The sequence below is a fragment of the Protopterus annectens genome, chromosome 10.part0 (assembly GCF_019279795.1).
Source record: "Protopterus annectens isolate FY-2018-M chromosome 10.part0, PAN1.0, whole genome shotgun sequence".
Taxonomy (NCBI): domain Eukaryota; kingdom Metazoa; phylum Chordata; order Ceratodontiformes; family Protopteridae; genus Protopterus; species Protopterus annectens.
The window spans coordinates 21,632,978-21,657,345 of record NC_056744.1 but is presented as its reverse complement, the minus strand read 5'-3'; the positions used below and the strand labels follow the sequence as shown (position 1 = coordinate 21,657,345).

General features: G+C 44.1%; 1 protein-coding gene and 1 long non-coding RNA gene across 2 annotated transcripts in view; one reads left to right on the top strand and one right to left on the bottom strand.

Annotated features, from left to right (window-relative positions):
• Positions 1–17,782, bottom strand: part of LOC122812913 — a 107,930-nt gene extending 90,148 nt beyond the window's left edge. The window contains exon 1 of the long non-coding RNA XR_006366605.1: positions 17,509–17,782. This is a non-coding gene — a long non-coding RNA (uncharacterized LOC122812913). The remainder of the gene's footprint in view (positions 1–17,508) is intronic.
• RECQL5 (RecQ like helicase 5) overlaps positions 1–24,368 on the top strand; it is a 1,160,282-nt gene that overhangs the window by 110,505 nt on the left and 1,025,409 nt on the right. The window lies entirely within an intron of this gene.

Genomic DNA, 24,368 nt, shown 5'->3' with positions numbered 1-24,368 from the left:
AAACATAAAGTTGCAACAAAAATCAGTGGCCATTGTGCTGTAAAGAAAAAGGCAGACAAAGAATGCTTTGTACAGGCATTTCAATGTTTGTGAGAATTTTAAGAAATGATTCTTTCTATTTAACTTGATAATGTTGATTTAAACATTAGAGGGTTGGATTTTAAGTTAATTTTATTCAGAGTGGCAACTAAAATTAAATGCTACTGTGCTCATCATTTAGTTTAAACAATTCTGTGTCCATTAGAAGCTTTTTGAAATTAAAACTGCAAATGGCACTTAAAAAAAAAAAAGTGTATCGTTTTAATTATCATCATGTGATCTGCTTCTTGTGATTTGTTTTGTATTTGTATCGATTATTCTGATGAAGTCTAGTTACATTATGAAAAAGAAGAGCTTGATGTTAAAGTTCAGTGTCAATGTTGACACGTGGACAGTTTCACAGTGTCTTTAAAAGAACAGTGGCACCTTTATGTATAAACTTGACAGTGCCATATATAGGATGTTAAGAATTTAATGAGGCACATCAACAGGCACTAGACTGGTATACCTAGTATACTTGTGTTACATCAGCTACAGACAGCCCCATCTACATCATCTGATACACTGATTTATATTATATATTGTATTATATTATATATTCTATTCTATTATATTATATTATGTTTAGTGAAGCAGTACTTGGATCCTTTCGACCACTTGCAGGTACAGCCCAAGTGAGTAGTGTCACATAATGAATAACATTGAAAATGGTGAGTACTGACATGTCTCTTAGGTTCTTTAGTAATATGAAGCTGTGTCAGTTAAACATCCATTGCAGTACCCTGCTATGTACATTCTTTTTTCGCTGATTTAGAAAGCAACCTATTGTGATTAAACAAAGTCGATCATTGGTGAATCCTATGATGCACACAGGAGTGGATTAGTGCTGTTGTTCAATAACACTTTTTAAGAAATCGCTTACCTTTCTTAAGTAATGTTATAGTATGATGGAAGTTTAGTCATCTATATCATCTACTGGAGTCTGATGCATTGCATATGGGTATGGAATGTACATCAACTCACTTGAGCAGTACATCAGTAGTGGAAACAAAGTGGGTCTAATGTGTGTGTGTGTTTATAACTTCAAAATCAGAAGTGTAAGACACTAAAAAAACAGCAGAGATGTTTCCAAGAAGTGAGGACCTTCTCTGTCTCCTCTCTCTTTACTGGTTTGTGTCTTTGTAATGTTGCTGTCCGTACGATCAGTCTGGCTGTTGATGTCTTGTTGAATGGCCAGACTTTTTTTCTGTGGGATATGACTGAAATGTTGTTTAATGTCACCCAGTGTTTTTTTGCCTAAATTGTCTTGCCTTCTAAAAGGCTAACCTTGTTTCCCAACCCTTTTTACTGCTTTGTGATTTTTTTTTTATGCATTTTCCTGAGACTGGTTAGCCTTTCTTCCATGCTGCAAGGCAGCAGTAAGGTTTCTTTCATAATACTCTCTGATGCTGTGGTGAAGCATATTAAGATGAACAAATCTGGGGTTTCTGGGAACAAACAGTTAAGAAGGACAGGGGTTAAAGGAGGTGGAGCATAAAAAGAGAGACTAACGGCCCTGTGTGTGTACAGCATGTTGAACAGTAGGGCTCAGAGAGAATATCTGAGTTTATATATCTTTGAAATTGATTGGAGACCTGGCCATAAAGTGTAGGAACATTATCTGAAATATGGAGACATTTCTTTACTGAGAGAGTGGTTGATCTGTAAAATATCATGCCACTGTGGATAATGAGAATGTAATTGTGAGGAGTGAGCCATACGTTCTGTGTACATTTGGAGAGCAGGGCATCGGCAAAGATGGAGTTTATTGGAGCTTTCAGCACAATTGTACGGATATGCTAAGACAGTCTCTTTGAAGAACTTGTACATCTGGAGTTGTAGTTGCAGCCACATTTGTTGTGACTAAGACTGGCAGGGCATAGTGTGTGTATGAAAACTTTCCTATGCTATTCAAGTCCCTGCCTTTTGCCCATAATTCACTACAAAGGAGGACACCTCCATATTTCTTCAGCTGCACAAGAAGCCACTTTGCTCAAGAGAATAACCCCAGACTATCCTCATTTAGCTATTGTTAAAGTATATTTCCTGTCTATGTCACTGCATAAAATGATGCTGTAGTATGGGTTACCTGGTCAGAACTGATAGAATCCTGCTGCTTGGGGAGTTACCAGGTAAGTTGATAACAACATACAGTCTGATGTTGTCAGTTTTCATTCTGTCCTCAACTGATGAGTTCAGATCCAATGCCTCCGATCTGACTCAGCCACTGCTAAAGCTCATGGCAACCAAAAACTCTTGAGCTTCTCCTTTACCCACAATGCACCAACCCCAATTACCTCCAATGTCATTTGCTGCTTCAAGCAAAAGATATGTGTTCTTCCTTCTCTCTTGAGTGTTAGTCAGGTAAGTGCCATATTTTTCAATTTCCTACTTCAAAAATATTTTATATTACTATCCCTTACCTTCATTTATAAATTTCCTGTTGTTTCTTGCATTTTCTTCTGTTTATCATACATTTTTTTCTGTACCTGTTAGATACTGTTAGGTTCATGTGTGCACTAGGCTAATAGCCCTGGAGCCTTTATAAGCCTAGCTCATAGGATTTCCCTGGCATTGTGCCGCCCGACGTTAGTTCCCAGTGCCTCTGTCAAGTAAGGCCACTGAAGTGATCCCCAGGGTGACTTTTCTATTTCCCATCCACTCATCAAGGTTTTTCTTGAGGGCCAGTGAGGTGCTCTGCTTGACATGTATGGGAAATTTATTTCAGAGCATGGGCTGTCTCTGGGTTAAGAACCTGTCCTTCCAGCATGTTCTGTTGATTGTGGTCATGAGGTTGAGGTCTCTGAAGCATGTGGCACGGAGGGATTGGGATTTCTATAGTGCAGAGTCAGACATGGATTTGTAGGTAAAGCAGAAATTGCCTCTAAGCAGGCGATATGAGACAGAATAGCTGGATTTTTTTGAGCGAGTCTGTATAGGGCATATGTTTAAGGCCAAGAATCCCCTTTGTGAGGTACTTTTGTCGCCTCTCCAGTTGTTGTAGGTGTCTAGTGAGGTACATGCCAAATGGGGCATTATACTCTATAATTGGTCTAATGAGGGAAGAGTATAGAGAGGCAATGACTTCTTTCTTCCTAGATGAAAAACCCTTCATAATGAGATGTGACACACAGAATGATTTCCTAACCACAGTGGCAATGTGGTTGTCAAAGGAGAGGTTGCTATCAACCTGTGTTCCCAGATCTCGTATAAAGTCTTCAGTGTTCAGTTGATTACCATCGATGTGGTAATTCATAGGCATCAAGTTTTTCCCAAAGGGAATGACAATGCATTTTTTGGCATTGAGCTTAAGACCATGGTTTTGACACCAGTCGTTGGTTTCAGTGAGGCCTTTCTGTAGAATGTCTCCGTTGTTTACGGAGTTAGTAATGGCTCTCAGCTTGCAATAGTTTTCGAACTTGGTCAGCCAGAGTCCCTTTGTGTTGGCCTGGACTTCAGAAAAATAGATGCCAAACAGGAGAGGACTCAGGACTGATCCGTGTGGGACTCCACTCATGACTGGTCGGCAGTCTGACTTGGAGTCTGCTACTTTCACAGTATGGGTTCTATCAGTGAGCCAATTTGCAACCCACGTAGTGATATAGTGGTAATGCCTAGTTTAGTGAGTCTGTCTATAATTCTCGAGTGGAGAATGGTGTCAAAGGCCTTGGCTAGATCAAGGTAGGCTGTATGAACTACCTTGCCTTCATCCACAGCTCTGTTGACTCACTTAAAGAAGTCAACCAGTTTGAGCAGGCATGATCTACCCTTCACAAAGCTAAATTGTGTGGGGTCCAGTGTTTGGGGGTTCCCTATATCCCTATTTATAAAGTCCATGATGATGTGCTCCATAGCCTTACATATCAGGCTAATGGTGCGGTAGTTCCCAAGGTCTGTAGTCGCTCCCCTTTTATATAGTGAGATGACTGTAGCAATGTGCCATTTGGCAGGGACAGGCAGTATGCCATTCGGCAGGGACAAAGCCTGAAGTGAGGCTGTGATTGAACAGGGCACACAGGTGTGGTGCCATTTCACATTGTAATTCATGTAGGACACAGCCAGGGATATTGTCAGGGCCCCATGGTTGCTGTATTCTTGGCCTTGGACAGTGCTGTTTTAACATGTGCAGTAGTAATATTGGGTACCTGGCATTGCTCTGGTATTGTGATTGGTCCTTTTGGGGGGGGGGGGGTAAAGTTGGCACTGAATCTGTCTGCCAGTATTTTGGCAATATCAGTTGGCTCAGTATAGGAGGTACCTTTGTGCAGTAGCTCAGAGCAGATCTGGGTATTGCCATGTAGATTCTTGACATAACTATAGAAGGTCTTTTGGTTGTCTTTAGTATCTGCTGCAATTCTATTTTCATTGCTAGCTTTAGAGGATTTGATGAGGGAATCTCAACTTTTTGTTGAGGCTAACAAGGGATTTTTTCCAGTCTTGGGACTTCACCTTTTTCTGCAGCAGTTTCTTCCTTCTGATGTTCATCGTGTTACCCTGCTGCAGTCATCACACTTGGGTTATCCTGTCGTCAGGCGGTCCTGCAGTTGGCCTGAGTTCCAAAGTCTTGGTCCGGCGTCAGTTGCTGTCTCTTCTTCCCTGACGTCGGTGCGCCAGGGGTATGTAAGAGGCATCCGACACCATTTTCTTCAGTCTTTCTTGCCGCGCGGTGCCCGAAGCAGAAGCAGTTCGCAAGAGCCGGTCGGCCGACACCTGACATTTTTTAATCGAATTTCAGTCCGAAGTCTTCAATAAAGCTAATTACCCCGTTGGGGAACCTTTTCTTGCCTCAGTCCGATGTCAGTAAAAGTTAACAATTGCATTTCTTGTGGGAAGCAAATACCTCATAAGGACTTCCATTCTTTTTGTATACCTTGCCTAGGCCCAGACCACGACGTCACAGGTTGTCGGTTTTGTGCTAGGTTCAATAAGCGAACTATCAAGCATCGCTTTGATTTCGCTCGACACTACTTCGGTAGGAAATTTAATTATACCATGCTGTCGGAGCAACCGACGACTGGCATGCATAAAAAACGCAAAGATAAGGACAGGCAGCCTAGAACCAAGCCAGACTCCGAGGCCTCTGCTGGGCCTGTCGCCGGTTCTCCGGTTTTCAGTGATTCGCATACGCAGCCTGTGACGACCGCAGAATTGGAGCCCCAGACACTTCGGATTCTCAATCTGAGAGTACTAGGCTGACACAGCCATCTTTATTAGGCCCTACCGACACCATTGCAGAAGGAGAAACCAGTGCTGTGGAAACAACTTCAGTTGCAGAAGGTGTCTTCAGACTGACTACACTTACCATTAAATCTTATGCTAAGCTTAAAACTCCATTAAAACCTAAAAAGACTGTACATCAGTCTCCAGTTCAAGGCCCCATGCCTAAGAAACAGATGTGTAAGATGGCTGAAGATTTGATTACCCTAATCAGGGGTTCCCAACCCCCTCCAGACAAAAGGCCAAGACAAGAGGAAGATTATGCCTCCTCTGACCAGGTTTCAATTTCCTCAGACTCCTCTAAGGAACAGGATTACTCCTTTCCCCCTTATGAAGAGACTGATGTTGAAGACTCTATTCCCTCAGCATCTCCCCCTGAAGACTATTCCTTTGGGGAAACTTTACATACCATGAGGGAACATTTCCACTGGGAAGGCCAGGACTACTCCGATTCAAAGAAAAGGCTCCGAGAGTTCCTTTTACTTCCCCAGCACAGACCACTTGCTATCCCTCCAGTTTTAGACATTGTGGATGATGTTTACATAGAATCTAGTCTAAATCCAGATTCTCTACCTCCTGCTCCAGCCAAACCAGGCAGATACTACAGAGTACCTGACTCTCACAAATTCCTTTATAAAAGCCCTGTTGCTGACCCAGAAACAATTTCCCAGGGTCCCAAAGGGGCTAAGGCTTCTATGGCTAATCCTGTACCCTCCAAAAGGGACTCCAGAGCACTAGATAGGTGGGGGAAGAAGGTATACACCTCAGCTACTCTAGCTATGAGAGCATTAAATTGTCAGTTTCACATGCCGAAATATCAGCAATTCCTAATGTTTCAAAACAAAAGATGAGCACACATTCTGAACAGTCTGAATTCAAGGAAATGCAGGATCTGTTGCATGCAGCTGAGCAGGTGGGCAAACATACTTTACAATGTGGATTTGATTCATTGGAAGCTTCCTGTAGAGCAGCTGTGACTGGGTCTGTCATACGTAGACATGCTTGGTTAAAAGAACAAACCCTGCCTGATCATGTTAAAGCAAAATTATTAGATGCACCTTTACAGCAGGATGTCTTATTTGGTGTCAAAGCAGAATAGGTTTTAAAGAAAATGGAGGATAAGGCAAAGTTTATGCAGACGGTCAAGGATTTTTTACAGGTACAACCCCCTTGTTTCAGCAGAAATTGGCCAACAAAAAATTGGTCCTTTCCAGCTTTTGACAGACCACAGAGGGGCAAATACAGGCGCCCAAAGGGCAGAGGTCAGTCATAAGCCCCTTACAAACCTCGCCAATGGGACGCTGCTACCCAAAAGGGAGGAGAAGACAGGCCCCAAACTACTAGAAGACAAACACAATGACTTAACCCTCAAACTGCCAAGCAAAACTCTCTTGGCAGCTCCCTTGGGAGGAAAATTAGCACTTTTTGCAGACAACTGGCACATCATCACAAAAGACAAATGGGTCCTGGACATTCTCACAAGGATACAGATTCCATTTCCACACCTTGCCAAGGATAAAGGGAATGCCAAACCTGCCACCAAATCAATGGGCAGAGGCACAAAAACAATTTACAGCTCTCATGGATATAAGAGCCATTCAGCAGGTACCTACACAGGAGCAAGGACAAGGATTTTACTCAAGGCTCTTTCTAGTCCCCAGAAAGGACAATGCATGGAGACCCATTTTGGACCTTTCAATTCTAAACACCTACTTACAAGTACCCAAATTCAAGATGCTAACACTACAACAGCTTCTTCCCATGCTGGGCAAGAAGGCTTGGCTAGTAACGTTGGACCTCAAGGAGGCATACCTGCATGTCCCTATCAGACAAAATTGCAGAAGATACCTCCGTTTCATTGCAGGTTCAACCCATTATCAATTCTCTGCACTGGCCTTTGGCTTATCTACTGCGCCCAGGGTCTTCACAAAATGCCTGGCACCACTAATTGCATACTGCAGACAGAGGAATTCAAATATACCCATACCTAGACGACTGCCTCATTCAAGCAGAAAGCAAGGACATTCTCTTACAACATCTGGCGTTTGTCGAACACCTTCTAAGTTGCCTAGGGTACACAGTAAACGAAAAGAAATCAAAACTAGTTCCCTCACAAAACATAATATTTCTGGGTGCCAACTTAAATACAACGGCCCAGGTGGCTTATCTCACGCCAGACAAGCAACTACAACTGACTCAATACTTCAAAATAATGGCAACAAAGACCCAACTCCCTGCAAGAAAAATTCTGCAGGCCTTGGGATCCATGGCATCTTGCATACTACTAATACCATTTGCAAAACTGCATATGAGGAAATTACAATGGTACCTGAAAAGCGTATGGACTCAACACAGCCACAGCTTGGAAACAATGATACCACTCATTCCCTGCCTTCAACAGGAGTTTCTATGGTGGGCACAGGCATGTCACCTCAACAAGGGTCAGCCTTTTACCTTACCCACAGCCAGGCAAACTATGACAACAGATGCATCGGACTATGCCTGGGGAGCACACATGGCAGGACAGTGCATTCAAGGCAAATGGACTACAGATCAAAGGCATCTGCACATCAATCAAAAGGAAATGCTAGCTGTACAGAATGCCCTAACAGCTTTCAAGGACCTCTTACACCCAGAACAACTAATAATAAATAAAGACAGACAATACCACAGTAATGTGGTACATAAACAGGCAAGGGGGTACACACTCCTACCCTCTATGCAGGCAAGCATTGACCTTGTGGAACACAGCACAGCACTGACTTACCAAGTTCAATTACAAGCACAATTCCTGGCAGGAAAGAAAAACACATTGGCAGACGACCTAAGCAGAAACATCATGGATCCCCACGAGTGGAAACTGGATCCACAAGTATTTGCAATGATAACTCAAAAATGGGGACGCCCAGACATAGATCTGTTTGCCAACCCCCAAAACTACCAACTTCAAAAATTTTGCACAAGGACATTCCACCCACAAGCTTGGAAAGTGGACGCCCTCACATTCAGTTGGAAAACATTGACAGTGTATGCCTTTCCTCCACTGCCTCTTCTAGCAAAGGTACTGCTGAAAGTCAGACTAGCGAGGCCACAAATGATACTCATTGCTCCAGACTGGCCACACCAGCACTGGTACCCACTACTAAGGAACATGGCCCACGGCCCACCATGGATTTTACCACAAATTCCTCACCTGCTCACACAGCAAGACAGTCAGATTCTACACAGCCAGCTCAAGACTTTAAACCTGGCTGCATGGCAAATCAACTAAACAACCAGCCAGCTCCTCTATCAAAAGCGGTTATGGATGTCATTCTGGAGGCCAGAAGGCCCAGCACCAGGAAAGCCTACTCAGATAAATGGAAAAGATTTTGTGCCTGGAACCAGGCTAAAGGCCAAACTCCCCTCGAGCCGAACATACCTCAGATTCTACAATATTTAACTGAGATGTTATGCAAAGGACTTTCCTTTTCATCTATTAAAATCCACGCCTCAGCGATTTCAGCTCACTACAACACAGATCCTCCTTTATTTTCACATCCACTCCTAAGAGTACCTCAGAGGGGCCAAGAACATAAGGCCGCCCAGGAGAGCACCAACTCCAACTTGGGATCTCAGCTTTGTTTTGGAAAAGCTTACACTACCGCATTTTGAACCAGCTTTCTCAGCTGATTTAAAGTTTCTATCATGGAAAACTGTCATGCTGCTAGCAATAACTTCAGCCAGAAGAGTCTCAGAGTTACAGGCACTAATGTCAGTGGAGCCTTTCCTCATTTTTCATCAAGACAGAGTCTCTCTATGAACTAACCCCTCCTTTATGTCAAAGGTGGTATCCATTGTGGCCCTAAATCAAACCATCTATCTACCCACCTTTTTTCCAAATCCCCAGAACAAAGGAGAAAGACTCTTGCACTCCTTGGACATTCAGAGGCAACTACGTTACTACTTGGATAAAACTAAGGCTTTCAGAAAATTTGACCAGCTCTTTGTATCCTATGCTACAGCATCACAAGGAAAACCTATCTCAAAACAGACAATTTCAAAATGAATAGTACATTGCATACGTTTCTGCTACACTCATCATGGAAAACCGGTTCCTGCTAGCATTAGGTCCCACTCCACCAGGGCAGCAGCTACATCTACAGCCTTTCTCAGGGGATACCAACCAAGGATATTCTGGAAGCTGCAACTTGGAGTTCAGTACACACCTTCATCGACACTATCACTTACCACTATACTCTAAGACTAGAGCTGGCTTTGCCACTGCAGTTTTGCAGGGCCTACTAGCTTCTTCAAACCCTGTTTTATTCCACCACCCATCTTTAGCTTTGGGATTCAACCCAAGTGTGATGACTGCAGCAGGGTAACACGATGAATATAGTACAGTTTTGTACCTACCATAAATGTAGATGTTAGAGTGTTCACCCTGCTGCAGTCCAGGTTACCTCCCCCTCCATCCCCTCTGACCTAGCTGAGCCTTTCTATGTCTTTATAGCTGATACAACCTTTGTGGTGTATTTGCTTATAGTTGAAGGTATGCTTTGTATGTTCTTCACATTTTTTATTGGTAATATGTAGTGACCTCCGATTGGGGGGGGGGACCTGACATCTGGGGCAAGAAAAACTGAAGAAAATGGCGTTGGATGCCTCTTATATACCCCCTGGCGCACTGACATCAGGGAAGAAGCGACAGCAACCGATGCCGGACCAAGACTTTGGAACTCAGCCTGACTGCGGGACCGCCTGACAACAGGATAACCCAAGTGTGATGACTGCAGCAGGGTGAACACTAGAACATCTACATTTTTGGTAGGTACAAAACTGTACGTTGTAGAGCTTGTTTATGGCAGGGTACCACCAGATTGGCTTCCTTGTTTGGAGGAGAGTGTCTTGGTTCTGTTGGGTATGGCCAGTTCCATGCATTCGTGTATGTGTTCATACAATGCTTTGGTGCATGATTCAGCAATCATGCACCTATTCTCCATTTGCATGGGTGTCGTGAAGTTAGGCACCTCTGTTTTTAGAAGCCCAAAGTTGGCTTTAGAGAAGTTTTTCACGGTGGTTACCTTTGCGGAGGTGTGGGTGGGATGTAGATTTCCATGGTGATTAGTTTGTGGTCAGATCTCACCAGGGAGGAGTTGACTAATGGTGTAGAGCAGCGGTCACTCATGTTAGTAATAACCAGGTCAAGGATGTTGCTACCTCAGATGGAGGTAAGAATGAGTTGATCCAGGGCATTGGAATTATTGAATTCCAGGAAACGGGCAAGTGCATTGGTACATGAGTAGTTTTCTGAGTTAATGGAGGGGTAATTAAAGTCGCCCAGTATGAGGGTGTTGGGTTGGAACTTAATATTTTCCAGGGTGCTTAAAAACATGGAGTGAGAGTCTTGGGACATGGTAGGGGATCTATAGCAGGCTACAACTTGAATCCCTGTCTTACCTAATGTTAGTTGTACCAGAAGTATCTATGATGCGTTATGTTGGGCTACTAGTCTGGAGGTATGCATATCCTTTATGAATATGGAGACACCACCACCTTTAGAGCTTCAGTCCAGGTTCTGGGGCCGAAAGCGTGGAATGAATTGTAGCCTGGTAGCGCAGGGGTGCTTTCTGCTGCTTTAGATCAGGTTACTGCACATATGTCGATGTTCTCCATTTTGAGGAGTGCTTCGAGTGAGTACATCTTGAGATTTAGACTTCTAATGTTGAGTAGCATGACCCTCAGATTGGTTTTACTTGTAGCTGTTGTGGTGGTAATTTAGTCTTTAGAACATTGCCTAAAAATGCACTCTAGGGCTGGCAAGAGCCTTGCCCAGTGTCCAGAATCCCAGGGGTGTGACGCATGCAGGCCGTCTTTGGCAATGCATCGAGGTCTGTCAATCATGTCATCCCAGGTAGACAGATACTGGATCCCATTAGAATGACACCAGAAACTTAGCCAGTTGGTAGTATCTTTCTTCTCTCTACAACATTGTTGTAGCTTATTTACCATTGTTGGTATTTCCATCTTTTTTTTCCTCAATTTCAGCCCAACTGGTACTTCAGGCTCTGGGATTGATGGCAGCAGTAACCTTGGTACCACTTGCTAGGTTTTATATGAGAATTCTTCAATGGATGCTAGCTGCTCAGCTGTCGATTCTTTATCAGCCTATGTCTAATAAGATGTGATCTCTCTTGCAAATCTGAGTAATTCTTAAGTGGGGAAACATTCAGACCAGGTTCTTCAAGGTCGTCCGTTCATTCTCCTTCAGCCCAAGGCTATAGTGACCATGAACGCTTCCCAGCTGGGGGGAGGGACATTATCTGGGGAAGACGGTCTAAGGCACCTAATCCCCCAAGCCAACCAGTTTGCATATAAATTTCCTAGAGGTGAGAGCAGTGCTGTTAGCATTGCAAGCATTTCAGAATGCTCTCCCTGTGTGGACAATTGCAGTACAGTCGGATAACATGTCAGTCATCTGTTACATCAACAAACGGTGAGGAACGAAATCCTACCCACTCTGTTGTGAAGCTCTGAAAGTATGGCAGTGGGCGATCTCTTCCAACCGCTTTCTTTTAGCAGTGCACATTCTGGGGAGGTCCAGTGTGATAGCAGACAAATTGAGCAGGTGCATTCTCCTACCTTATGAGTGGTCCCTCAACAGAAGGATTGCAAACACAATCTTCCGACAGTGGGCCCAGTCTTGCTGTGATCTGTTCACATTCACCCTGAACAACAAATACAGCAGCTACTTTGCCCTAGTCCCCCCATAGGAGAAATTCCCAAGGGATGCCTTACTTAAGGATTGCCCCCCCCCAGTCTCCTTTATGAGTATCCTTCCACTCCATTGATTCCCAAATTTCTTCAGAAAGCTGCAAGTTGAAGAGCAAGGTCATCCTTGTTGCACTTTATTGGCCTTGAATAATTTGGTTTTCCTTTCTCTGGCTTTACCTGATTCGACCACCTTGGTTTCTAGACCCAACAGACATGATACATCCAGACATAGTAAATCGCAGGCTGGCTGCCTGGTCAACAATTCCATTAATAGCCAGAAAACGTATGCCCTCTTTTTCTGTCCATCATATTGTTTTGCCCTCCCATAAACTTTCCACCAGGAAACTATACTCTAGCAAATGGAAGAGATTTATTTTTTGGGATCAGAAATATAGTATTGAACCTTTTGCAGCCCCCATTCATAATAGGTTCATAGGTGTGTACTAGGCTAATGGCTCTGGGGCCTTTACAAGCCTAGCCATAGGATTATCTTGACATACTGCAACCCGACCTTAGTTCCCAGTGCCTCTGACTAGTAGAGTCACTGGAGTTTATCCCCAGGGTGAATTTTCTGTTTCCCATCCACTCATTAAGATTTCTGTTGGAGTGTCAGCGGGGTACTGTGCTTGACATGTATGAGAAGTCTGTTCCATAGCATGGGCAGTCTCTGGGTTATGAACCTGCCCCTCCAGCATGTTCTGTTAATTGTCGTATAAGGTTGAGGTCTCTGGAGCGTGTAGTGCGGAGGGATTGGGATTTCTTTAGATGTAGCATTTCTAACAGAGCTGGGTCAGACATGGCTTTGTAAGTCAAGCAGAGATCGCCAATAAGTGGGCAATATGAGACAGAGAATAGTTGGAGTTAGAGTATGTCCATATAGGACAAGTGTTTAAGGCCTAGGATCCCTTTTGTGAAGTAGTTTTGCGGACTCTCCAGTTGTTGCAGGTGTCTAGTGAGGTACATGTCAAATGGGGCATTGTACTCGACTGGCCTAATGAGGGAAGAGTAGAGGGAGACAATGATCTCTTTCTTCCTGGATGCAAAACCCTTAGTAATGAGATGTGCCACATAGGACTTTCTGATCACAGTGGCAATGTAGTGATCAAAAGAGAGGTTGCTGTCAACCTGTGTTCCCAGATCTCTTATAATGCCTTCTGTGTTCAGTGAACTACTATCAATGTGGTAATTCATGGGAACCGGGTTTTTCCCAAAGGGGATGACGAGATATTTTTTGGTATTGAGCTTAAGGCCATGGTTCTGACACCAGTCATTGGTCTCAGTGAGGCCATTCTGTAGGATGTCAGCATCACTTGGGGAGTTAATAATAGCTCCCAACTTGCAATCGTCTGCGAACTTTGTCAGCCAAGAGTCCCTTTGTGTTGACCTGGACTTCAGAGAAGTAGATACCAAACAGGAGAGGACCCTGTGGGACTACACTCGTGACTAGTCGGCAGTCTGACTTGGAGTCCGCTACTTTCACACTGTAGGTTCTATCTGTGAGCCAGTTTGCAACCCACCTAGTGATATGGAGGTTGATGCCAAGCTTAGTGAGTTTTTCTGATTCCAGAGTGGGGAATGGTATCAAAAGCCATGGCTAGATCAAGGTGGGCTGTACAAACCACCTTGCCTTCATCCACAGCTCTGGTGACTGACTCAAAGAAGTCGACCCAAGTTGAGCAGGCATGATCTACCCTTCACAAAACCAAAATGTGTAGGATCCAAAATTTGGAGAGTCCCTATATCCTTGTTTGTTAGCTGCATGATGATGCGTTCCATAGCTTTGCATATCAGACTCGTCAAAATAAAAACATCAGAAAGTCTGACCAATTGTTTGTATCATATGCAGAACTAGCATTGAGTAAACCAGTTACCAAAGTTACTCTGTTTAGGTGGATAACAAATTGTATTTTCTCTGTATATAACAGATTGGGCATTGCTGGGACAAAACCTGTTTGAGCCCATTCCACCACATCCATGGCAACTTCCTTAGTTTTTCAGTCTAGAGTGCCCATGGATGATATTTATGCAGAAGCTATTGGGCTAGTCCCCATACCTTTATTATTGATTACAAATTAGATCTGGTCTCAAGAGGAAGAGCATCTTGTGGTTCTATGATGCTCAAGAATATCCTTCCTTGAGTCCGCCCTGAAAATTAGGTAGCTGGGGACTCTGTCCCATCAGTTGAGGACAGAATGAAAATTGACATAATCAGATAAAGAAGTTATGTACTCACCATAACGTTCCATCTGTGTTGTCCATTTTCATTCTTTCTCAACTCTCTTCCCACCAGTCCCCATCCTTGAAGCTTCTGGAAGAATGAGTGCTTAGTGGACTTGTTTGCCCTTATTTTGTACCTAAGCTCCAGATATGGCTTCTACATGATAATTTCCATGTTTTACTTTCTACTAAGGCAGCAAACAAGAGCTGAGGTAATTGGGGTTAGTTTATTGTGGGTAAGGGAGAAGTTTGAGAGTTTTTGGTTTAGCAACAGCCGAGTCATATCCGAAGGATCAGATCCAAGCCCATCAGTTCAGGAAGAATGAAAATGGACAACACAGATGGAATGTTATGATGAGTACATAATTTCTTTTTATCTGATGAGAATACCTGAAAGATTGTCTGTTAGAACCGTTACCATGTTTAAGTTTTTCATTTTGTAGTACTTTGTCTCCTATTGAGAAAGTTAATTTCTTTTTGTAAAAGACCTTTTCTTCTGCTGTTTTTCAACATGTTCAGAATTGCATTGTCAGGTTATTTTTAGTTTAATTTAGTTAACTGGCTAGGTGGACTCGGTTGAGGATCTTTTCCTTCGTACTCCAGGCCATAGGTGCAGGGGTGAAGATACTGTATACTGACTAGAGTATCCAGTCAGTCAACACATTTGTGGCAGGAAACTGTCATTCCCAGAAGTCACACAGTCAAGATAGCATTCAGACTCCATGTCGGCAGTTGAGGATTGAATATTACAATCTTGGGACTGTGATGCAGAAATCTTCCCCACTGAGCCTTACACTACCCAAAAGCTCATAGTGTGATGTGAAGAAATGGCTTTAACAGAACATCTGTGGTAAAAATGTTTTTAATTTATTTACATTTGTTAACTCTGCTAGTGGACTGATTCTGGGACACTTCAGTCATGATTCAAGCCAAGGGTGGCAGAAGACATAGTACAGCATATACATTTGACTAGGAGTTGTGCATACTTTTAGTAGTGCTGTTGTATATGAAAATGTAAACCATTTGTAGTGCCTTCCTAACCGTCATTTCTGTTTTGGACCTTACTTGTAGTCATGACTTGTGACAGGGTTTGGATATGGTTCCAATGTTATTTAAAATGACTAGTCAGACTATATTGGGCAAAAAATAGAAGCAGTTTAACATTTTCTGTGTTGCATTCTGAAGAGTGAGTTTTGCATTTGTATCTTTATTTTATTTATTTCACATTTGATGACTGGGTAAGGACACTGGGGCAAGGGCCTTTTTCTTACAAGACTGGGGAACAATGGCAGTAGTTCAAAAACGTTTACAGTTCATTTACATGAACAGGATACAGAAATGTGTATGAGACTGATGTAAAAATATAAACAAAGTAATACTCATAACCTTAGTGCTGTTGAGTTTAAGTACCAGGCTGAAGCCCTGAAACTAATCCTGTAACTTCTTTCTGTGGGGGGTAGTTTATGCACCTTTAATGTACCATCTCGTGTGAATTTAACTGTTTCATAGGAGACTGTAGTTTACCAGTTGTAGAAGATAAACAAAACATATGTTGAGACATATGCACACAAACCCTGGATTAGAGTAATTTCTGTCATTTTAGTTTTGATCTGCAGTTTTTGTTCTCTTGATTAGGATTTGTTTTGTCATTGTAACTGTGAAGCTCAGCTTCCATATCGATCTGTCTCCCCTAGACTTCATCTTCTTGGGTTGCTGTTTTCTGTTGTACATTGTTGAGGGCATTGTAGCTAACTGTAGCTTATATCTGTCATATAAAAGTAATAGAGCACAGTGTTCTACTAATGAAATATCTACCCTGTTAACATTTTCATGTCAGGTGTACAGGCATTCTAAGGGATTGGTCCTTGTTAAGAATAGGATGGGGAGACCCCCACTGAACGTTAGGTGTACAGTATGGGGCTGTTTCAGAGAAATAGCTTACGCCCTTTATCACTGTGTTCTGATAGTGTTAATGAACCGCAAAATATCCACTGCATGTGCGCCACTGCCACCAGCGTTGATCATGTGTTGTATTCTGAGGTTCCCCTCATTGGAGAGCTTACAGTATTAATTCAGAGGGGGGGGTAAGGGCAGTTTGTTAAACTGGTATCTTTTTAGCCTGGGCATTGTGACACAGGAGGAGCTTTTAAAGGCGTATGGAATGTGCCTTATCACAAGCACACATCTCACTGTTTTGGGCTTGGTGTAAAGACATAAAGTCCTAACTACTGCCCAGGTGACCCAGGTTTGATTAGTGGCTCAGGTGTCTGAGTTGCTGGAAGAGTTGGATGGGAATGCTTATCCCAGGGGAGGGTATTTATCCAGGCATTCCCTGTGGGGAGTCATGGTCCATGGAGGGGAGTAGCCCTTGGACATAAATGAAGACAAGGGAGGGAGGAACGAGGGTCGGTTATTACAACCTCCGTAGCACCACAACAAATGAAGACAAGGAAGGGAGGAATGAGGGTCGGTTATTACAACCTGCATAGCACCAAGGATGATGTGTGGTCCCAGAATGCACTAATGATCCTCATTGGCCCCTAACCCTAGTGGAGCAAGTCACATGGAGATTAGGAGGGGTAGGTAAATCCAACTTAGGTCAGGGGCTCTCGGCATTAGTGGTGGAGGGACATTTCACAGTTTTGGCTAGAATTTAAAAGAAAAGTTGTTTTATTTTTTTCTGTTTCTGCCTTGGTAGGTTTGTCTCCTTTTATCGTCAGTGCTTAAGTTCCTGATAAAGTTTATAAACAGGACTGAGACTTTCCTTCCCCCAGCATATATACAAAACATGTTTGTCACTGCCGTTCTGCATGCACCACTGACCATTCTGTTAATCATCCAAGTTAGAATTATAACAGGTCTGAAACCCTGAAGTCAAGAAATTTACGTTTTAACTTATGAGTTTGTCCTGCAACATTAAAGGAAATCTGTAAAAACTTGTACTAACAGTGCACACACAAATAATTCAGTAAAATTCTATTATCTCTTATGTAGAGTATTGCTTGCATAGTTCAGTTAATGGAAAAAATATTGTCACTTTAAAATTACACCGTATGTTGACATAGATTAATTTTTGAATCTGAACTGCAACTTCTTGTATGTTTGTTACTTTCTGTATGTTTGTGCAAAGAAATAGATTTAAGCCCTTTTTGGTGAAATGGTATTGTGATGTATATTTCACGGCTTCACTTCTGAAATTTTACAACTCTTTCAATATCTTAAGAACTTAAAACATTTTACCTGCAGACTTTCCAGCGATGGTGTCTGTTGTAGTCAGTTGCCCTAGTTGACCTTTTTTTTTAATTCGTATGGCTTGTCTCAAGAAATGTTTGTAGTCAAGAAGCAGTGGCCAGTTTGTGAGAAATTGGAACTTTCAGTCTTATTTCTGTTGCCAGGAGTGTTGAGTCAGGCTTGAGTCCAGCAAGGAAGAAGTCAGTAAACAGTGAACACAGTAACTACTGTATCGATGTTGCAGAGCAGAAGCTTATGTTACTTGCAGGAACTTGAGATGCATTTATCCTGATTGCTGGTGTGGTAACTTGCCGTCAGCGGTAGTTGGTAACATTGAGTACGGGAAGATAACTGCTGCTGCTCTGACACTTGCTAATTAACCCTTGTTAGTACAGACACAATTTTGTTGAACAACTTTTTCTATGAATGCACTCTGTCTTAGTTGTTGCCTCATATTTTTGATTTATTTTTCCCTTTCTTAGAATGTTTGAGTGGGAAGAGATTGGGAGTGTTAATTCTGAAGAACTTTGTCTGTGGGGGTAGAAGATTGCACAGCTGTTAATGTCATGGATAATTTATAAATTATATAAAATGTTCTTAGTGTGGTTTTGTATGTGATTTTATTAAATAGCAGTTTCACAATGAAAAGTACTGTACAGTGTAATGGATGTTTAGCATAGTGATTTATCAACAAAAAGTTGCATTGATAGCAGCAGTATTGCACTTGTAGATTGCATATCATTTCTTAGTAAGCAAAGGCTGTTCTGACTGCACACTGAGACATTTTTACATAGCACAGAAAAAAAGCCATTTGATGTAACAAAACGTCCAGAAAGTTTCTCCGGACTGAGTATTTGGCTGTACTTGCAGTCTTGCATTACTTCCCAAAAGAAAGTGCTAAATAAAGTTCTTTTTGGAAAACAAAAACAGATTAACTACTCTAGAACCTATGTATGCTGCTAAGGCTGCACTATGTATGTTTTGTTACATGGTTTTGTATTCTTTGCTTTCAAACTTAAATCCTAGTTATGGGAGGTGGAGTAAGCAAATGCCATGTGGAGGCTGACTGACCATTACTTCATAGACAGCTAGAGATGTAATTCAGAGAGAAGGTACTATTTCATTGCAAGCTCTTTAAATAATTTTTTTTTGGGGGGGGGGGGGGGGCTGGTTATAATATATTTTGGTCCCCTTCACCAACCAGTGAGCCATCAGGGCTTTTTTCCTCCCCTCTATGTTCAAGTCCTGCTATTTCTTTGTGCCCAGAACAGTAGAAGGTGGTGAGCATGCAGTAAGGGTATTGCAAGGGTTTGTCACTTTGTTCAGTCAGAGATGTAAACTCCAGCAGCAGTTTCTGCCATGCCTCTTTCTAACCTGTGGTCACCACTGTAGGTTTACCCCCTCCCAGAGAAGTTAACCGTCCCAGCTCTCCCAGCACCTTGGCCACGAATCAAACTCTGTTTGTCTGGGAAATAGGGCTGCATCCCATCATACTAAAGAGGTGGCTGGAATTTGAGGAATTATTGTAGTTGAAAGTTTTTTCATGTCTTTTGGAAACCACAGCTTTAAGTTAGCTGCAAGTTCTAAGTGGCCACTTTTGCAGACATTATTTTAATAATAAAGAAACAATGTTAAGTTGTCTATCTCGCCTTCATTCTTGCTGGATGGGTTCGGAGCCGACCTCGGCTCCGACTCGGCCACTCTAAAAGCTCGAGAGTTGGTTCCACCGGCTCGAGGCTCCCCTTATATCCCACAATGCTAGGCGTGAGTTACCTCAGATCTCGTTTGCCGCTACAGCTATCGAGACGTGTTGCTTCACCGGCTCAGGTTAGTGTAGGAACTAGTTTTAAAAGTTGAGTTTAAACCCTTAATTTAGTTTTTCCTTACAGTTTCCCCTTACCTTTAAGGTCTTTTATCCCTTTAATCTAGTTTTCTTTAATTTTTTACCTAAGAACTTATAGTTCTTCCCTTAGGCCTTCGGGTCCTCCTATTCCCTTGGAGTGTGTGTGTTTTTGTAGGGAATTTATACATTTAACAACTAAATTCTTAGTTTAATTTCTGTTTTTAGTTTTTTAAGTGTAATCGGTGTGCTTGTGTTTGTGTGTGGTTACACTTGTTCCTTGTCATGTCCAAGGATTCGAAGGTCTCAGGCTTCAAGAAGTGTGACTCGTGCTGTCAGAAAATGTCTCTGACAGACGGTCACACTTCTTGTGTGCACTGCCTGGGACCTTTACACCTGCAGGACTCTTGTGCTGTTTGCCATGGCTTCAGCCCCAGAGTCCTGCAGGAAAGAAAAAAATAAACTTATTTTAAGAGGTTTACTTAAGCCTGAGGGTTCCCTTACTGTTCCTTCGGGAAAACCCTCCAAGGCTTCTAGGTCTTCGGCTCCAGCATCTGAGCCGAGACCTAAGGCTTCGAAACCTCCATCTACATCAGCTCCAGCTGGAGCCGATGAGTCTCAGACTGTAGTTTCTGTGGTTTCCTCGGCTCCAGCTGGAGCCGAGGTATTGGAAATTCTTTTGCCGGTTCCGACTAGACCCTCTGAACCGACATCTAGAAAGAGGTCCAGGTCACCGTCCCTTGGCTCCGTTCATTCGGCTCCAGCATCTCCCTTGCTGTCTGAACGGAGCCATAGATCTCACTCCTCTAGGTCATCGAGGCTTTCGGACCATGACCTTCAGAGGGTAGTGAGTCGACTTCTTAAGTCCGAGGCACTGGCCCAAATGCTTCAGAGCCCGACTCATCAGTCGATGCCTGACCCTGTCCCCCATTATGTTCCTCCTCCGACTCCGTTGAGCTCGGAGCCGGGGCGTTTCGGAACCGAGACTGTGGTAGCGTCGGAGCCGATACAGATGTCTTCGGCTCCATCGTCGGCTCCGATTTCTTCCTTAGAAGAATCTCGGCGCCGGACTTCCCTTGTCGGCTCTGAGGGGGTGAGTGGCATCGGACCCTTGTCCGACCCCGCTCTCCCTCTCGGAGCTTCGGCGCTGGTGAGTTCGGCTCCGACATCGGCCTTGGAGCCATCACTGTCGGTGCCGAGGGAGGTTTTTAGCTTTTCGGAGCGGGGACCTCTGGCTCTGCCTGACAGGGGTGCGTTCGAGGTCATGCGGAGTGTGTTGGAACCTGGTTCAACTCCACAGTCGGCTCCGTCCGCCCCTCCCTCTTCGGTGCCTCAGGTCAAGTCGACTCACTCCCTCATTCCAGACCGCAGAGAGCCAGCTCCTCAGGAATCCCCTGTGGGATCTCATCCTCTTCGAGGCCTCTCCTGATTTGGCAGAAGAGCCCCCTCGGAAGAGAAAGTGTAAGAGGAAACACATAGACTCACCTGAGTCCGTCACCTCTGACACAGATTTAGAGGATTCCGAGGGTTCCCCGTTCCCCTTCTGAAGATGTCTCATTTGCAGACATTCTAGAAATCCTCAAGCAGAGGGGAAATTGGCCAGCCCTCAACCCTTCGGAGGATGAATCTGTGTACCTTGAGGCGTTTGGCTCTCGCCCTTCCATCTCCTGGGTGTCTCCCCCTTTGACCCCCTCATGCAGGTGGTAGCAAAAAAGGCATGGACGGCTCCTGATTCAGTGGACCCCACTCCCAGGAGACCCTCAAAATTTATCACGGCACCAACAGATAGACAATTTCTGACAAAAGGAGTTTCTGTGGATGCTATGGTGGTTGCTGCTGCCACTAAGAAGGAACTAGCTGATCCTTCAGTGCCTGTCCATCCACCTAACAAGGAATCTAGGTCTATGGACAGGTGCGGGAAGCGGATGTTCTCGTCAGCGACCTTTGCTATGCGTTCGCTGAATTACCTATGCCATTTTACTCGTCTTCAAAGGGACTTGATCAAAAGCGAGTGACATGTTGAAGGATCCTACGGCTGCGGGTTTTCAGGACAAGATGAACACTCAGCTGGCTACCCTGAACTCCATAGCTAACTCCTCCATGCGCCTCCTCTCTTATGCGGCTGATGGAGCGAGCAGGGCCGCAGGGACAGGTGTGGCCTTACGCAGGCATGCCTGGATGCGGCTATGCAACTTTGCGGACCCCTTTAAAACGTCATTCACTAATTCCCCGTTTGATGGATCATCTCTTTTTGGTCCTCAAGTGAAAGAAACCTTGACTAGGTGCGAGACAGATGGCAAGACTCTTTCTGCCGTCGGAGTCCGTTTCTCCACTCCTTCTAGGCCTTACCCCAAAGGCCAGAAAAGTGGAAAAATGTGGTTCCGAAAACAATCTCAAGGGACTTCGCCTGACGCACAGAGTCGGTTCCCCGCCAGAGGCAGAGAGGGGAACAATAATGGTAGACGTCGCCCTAGAGGCAGGGGGGTCCGCAGAACCAGGGCAATCGAGAAGCCTTCTCTGATAAGCCCTTTCAGCATCCCTGAGGTGTTGCCCGACTGCCCACCTGGGGAGGCAGCCGGGGGAAGATTGTCTCTGTACCCAGAAGCCTGGCTATCCCTGACTCAAGACAAATGGGTACAGTCCATCATTTCCGAAGGCTATTCCATTTCCTTCGTTCGCATTCCAAACCAATCAAAAAAATCCCTTCCAGATGTTCCACCCGCTCAAAGGGATCTTGCAGCTTTGGAAATTTCAAAGCTGCTTGCAAAAAGAGCAATTCAGACAGTTCCAGCAGACCAGCAAGGATCCGGAATCTACTCCAGGTTCTTTTTAGTTCCAAAGAAAACAGGGGACTGGAGACCAATTTTGGATCTCAGTATCTTGAACAAGTCAGTCAAGAAAACAAGATTTCGGATGGTCACGCTGCAGTCCATCCTTCCCCTATTGGGAAAGGGAAACTGGATGTGCTCTATAGACCTTCAGGATGCGTACTATCACATAAAAATGAACAGACACTCCAGAAGATTTCTCCGCTTCAGGCTGGGATCCAGTCATTTTCAATTCAGGGCCCTGCCCTTTGGTCTCACCACTGCCCCCCGGGTGTTTACCAAATGCATGGCAGTGGTAGCTTCTCACCTGAGACTTCAAGGATTCCAGGTGTTTCCATACTTGGACGACTGGCTCCTCACAGCTCCCACCAAGCATCTTCTTCTAATGGCCAGGGACTACACCTTTCGCATTTGTCAAAATTTAGGCATTTCAATAAATTGCGAAAAGTCTGTTTTGTCGCCTTGTCGTACTATTACCTTCATAGGCGCAAATCTAGACACAGTCAACATGTCTGCGAGACTAACAGATCAGAGAATAACAGACATACACAAACTGGTCTCGCTCCTCTTCAGCAGCAACAGAATCAAAGCCAGGTTAGTTCTCAAAGTGTTGGGGATTATGGCGGCTGCCATACCCCTGCTTCCATTAGCCAGATTCCACATGAGAATCCTTCAATGGATGCTCTTCACGCAATGGTCATACCAGCAACTTCCGATGTCCCACACGATTATGATTACGCAAACATGCAGAAATCATCTTCTGTGGTGGATGTCTTCCCCTCAGCTCTTATTGGGAAGACCCTTTGTTCCTTCCCCTCCGGTTGCTACTCTGACAACGGACGCCTCCCTGATCGGGTGGGGGGGGCATTATCAGGGCAGAACTGTCCAGGGCACATGGCAACCAGACGAATGCCACTTGCATATAAATGTTCTAGAGATGAGAGCAGTGCTTTTAGCGTTGCAAGCCCTTCAAGACTCTTTTCCCTTTGGAACGATAGCAATCCAGACGGACAATATGTCTGTAGTGTGGTATATCAACAAACAAGGCGGAACCAGGTCCTACCCCCTGTGTCGAGAAGCACTCAGACTGTGGCAATGGGCGATTTCTTCTCAGCGGTTTCTGATAGCAACGCACATCCCCGGGAAGTCCAATCAAATAGCGGACAAGTTGAGCAGAGCTATCCTCATGCCTCACGAGTGGTCTCTGAAAGACTCTGTTGTGAGAGAAATTTTTCTCAAGTGGGGTCAGCCTTGCTGCGACCTTTTTGCTACTCCCCAAAACAGCAAGTGCACAGATTATTTCACCCTATTCCCTTTACCAGGCCAACCCAGCAGAGGCGGCTCTAGTCCAAGTTTGGCCCAGGGGACTTCTGTATGCATTTCCTCCCTTCCCACTAATCTCTCAAGTGATACAGAAAGCTATCGCTCAGAAGGCCTCGTTGATCCTCATTGCTCCTTACTGGCCTTGACAGGTTTGGTTCCCCTTTCTTCATCATTTTCTGTTGGAGCGACCTTGGCATCTGGACCTAGTTCCAGATCTTTTGATCCATCAGTCGGGTCAGTTTCATCGCTCCCTTCCCTCTCTGAACCTCACTGCTTGGTTTCTCCAGTTCCAACCTTAGCCAGGCTTCCTCAAATATCTCACTCCGTCCGAGATATTTTGATAGCTACCCATAAATCTTCCACTCGAAAGATTTACTTGAGTAAGTGGAAACGTTTCGCCTATTGGGCTCAAGGAAGGGACATAGATCCTTTCACTGCTTCCATCCAAATGGTCCTTGATTTCCTAGCTGAACTCTTCCATCCAGGTTCATCTCCTTCTACTCTTAAAGTTCAACTGGCAGCTATTTCTAACTTTCATGTGGGCATTTCAGAGTCTGCCATAATGTCTCACAAGCTTTGCAAAGCCTTTTTGAAAGGAGTTTTTCTACTCAGACCTCCTATAAGAAATCCTCCTCCTCCTTGGGACCTAAATTTAGTTCTTAGTTCTTTGATTCTTCCCCCTTTCGAACCTGCAGCCTCCTGTTCTTTAAAATTGCTATCATGGAAGACTCTCTTTCTGGTAGCTATTACTTCAGCTAGAAGAGTTTCAGAACTTCATGCACTCAGCTGTCGACCTCCTTATCTGTTGTTCCATAAGGACAGGGTATCTTCTGAACCAACCCGTCCTTTTTACCTAAGATAGCCTCGGCGTCTAACCT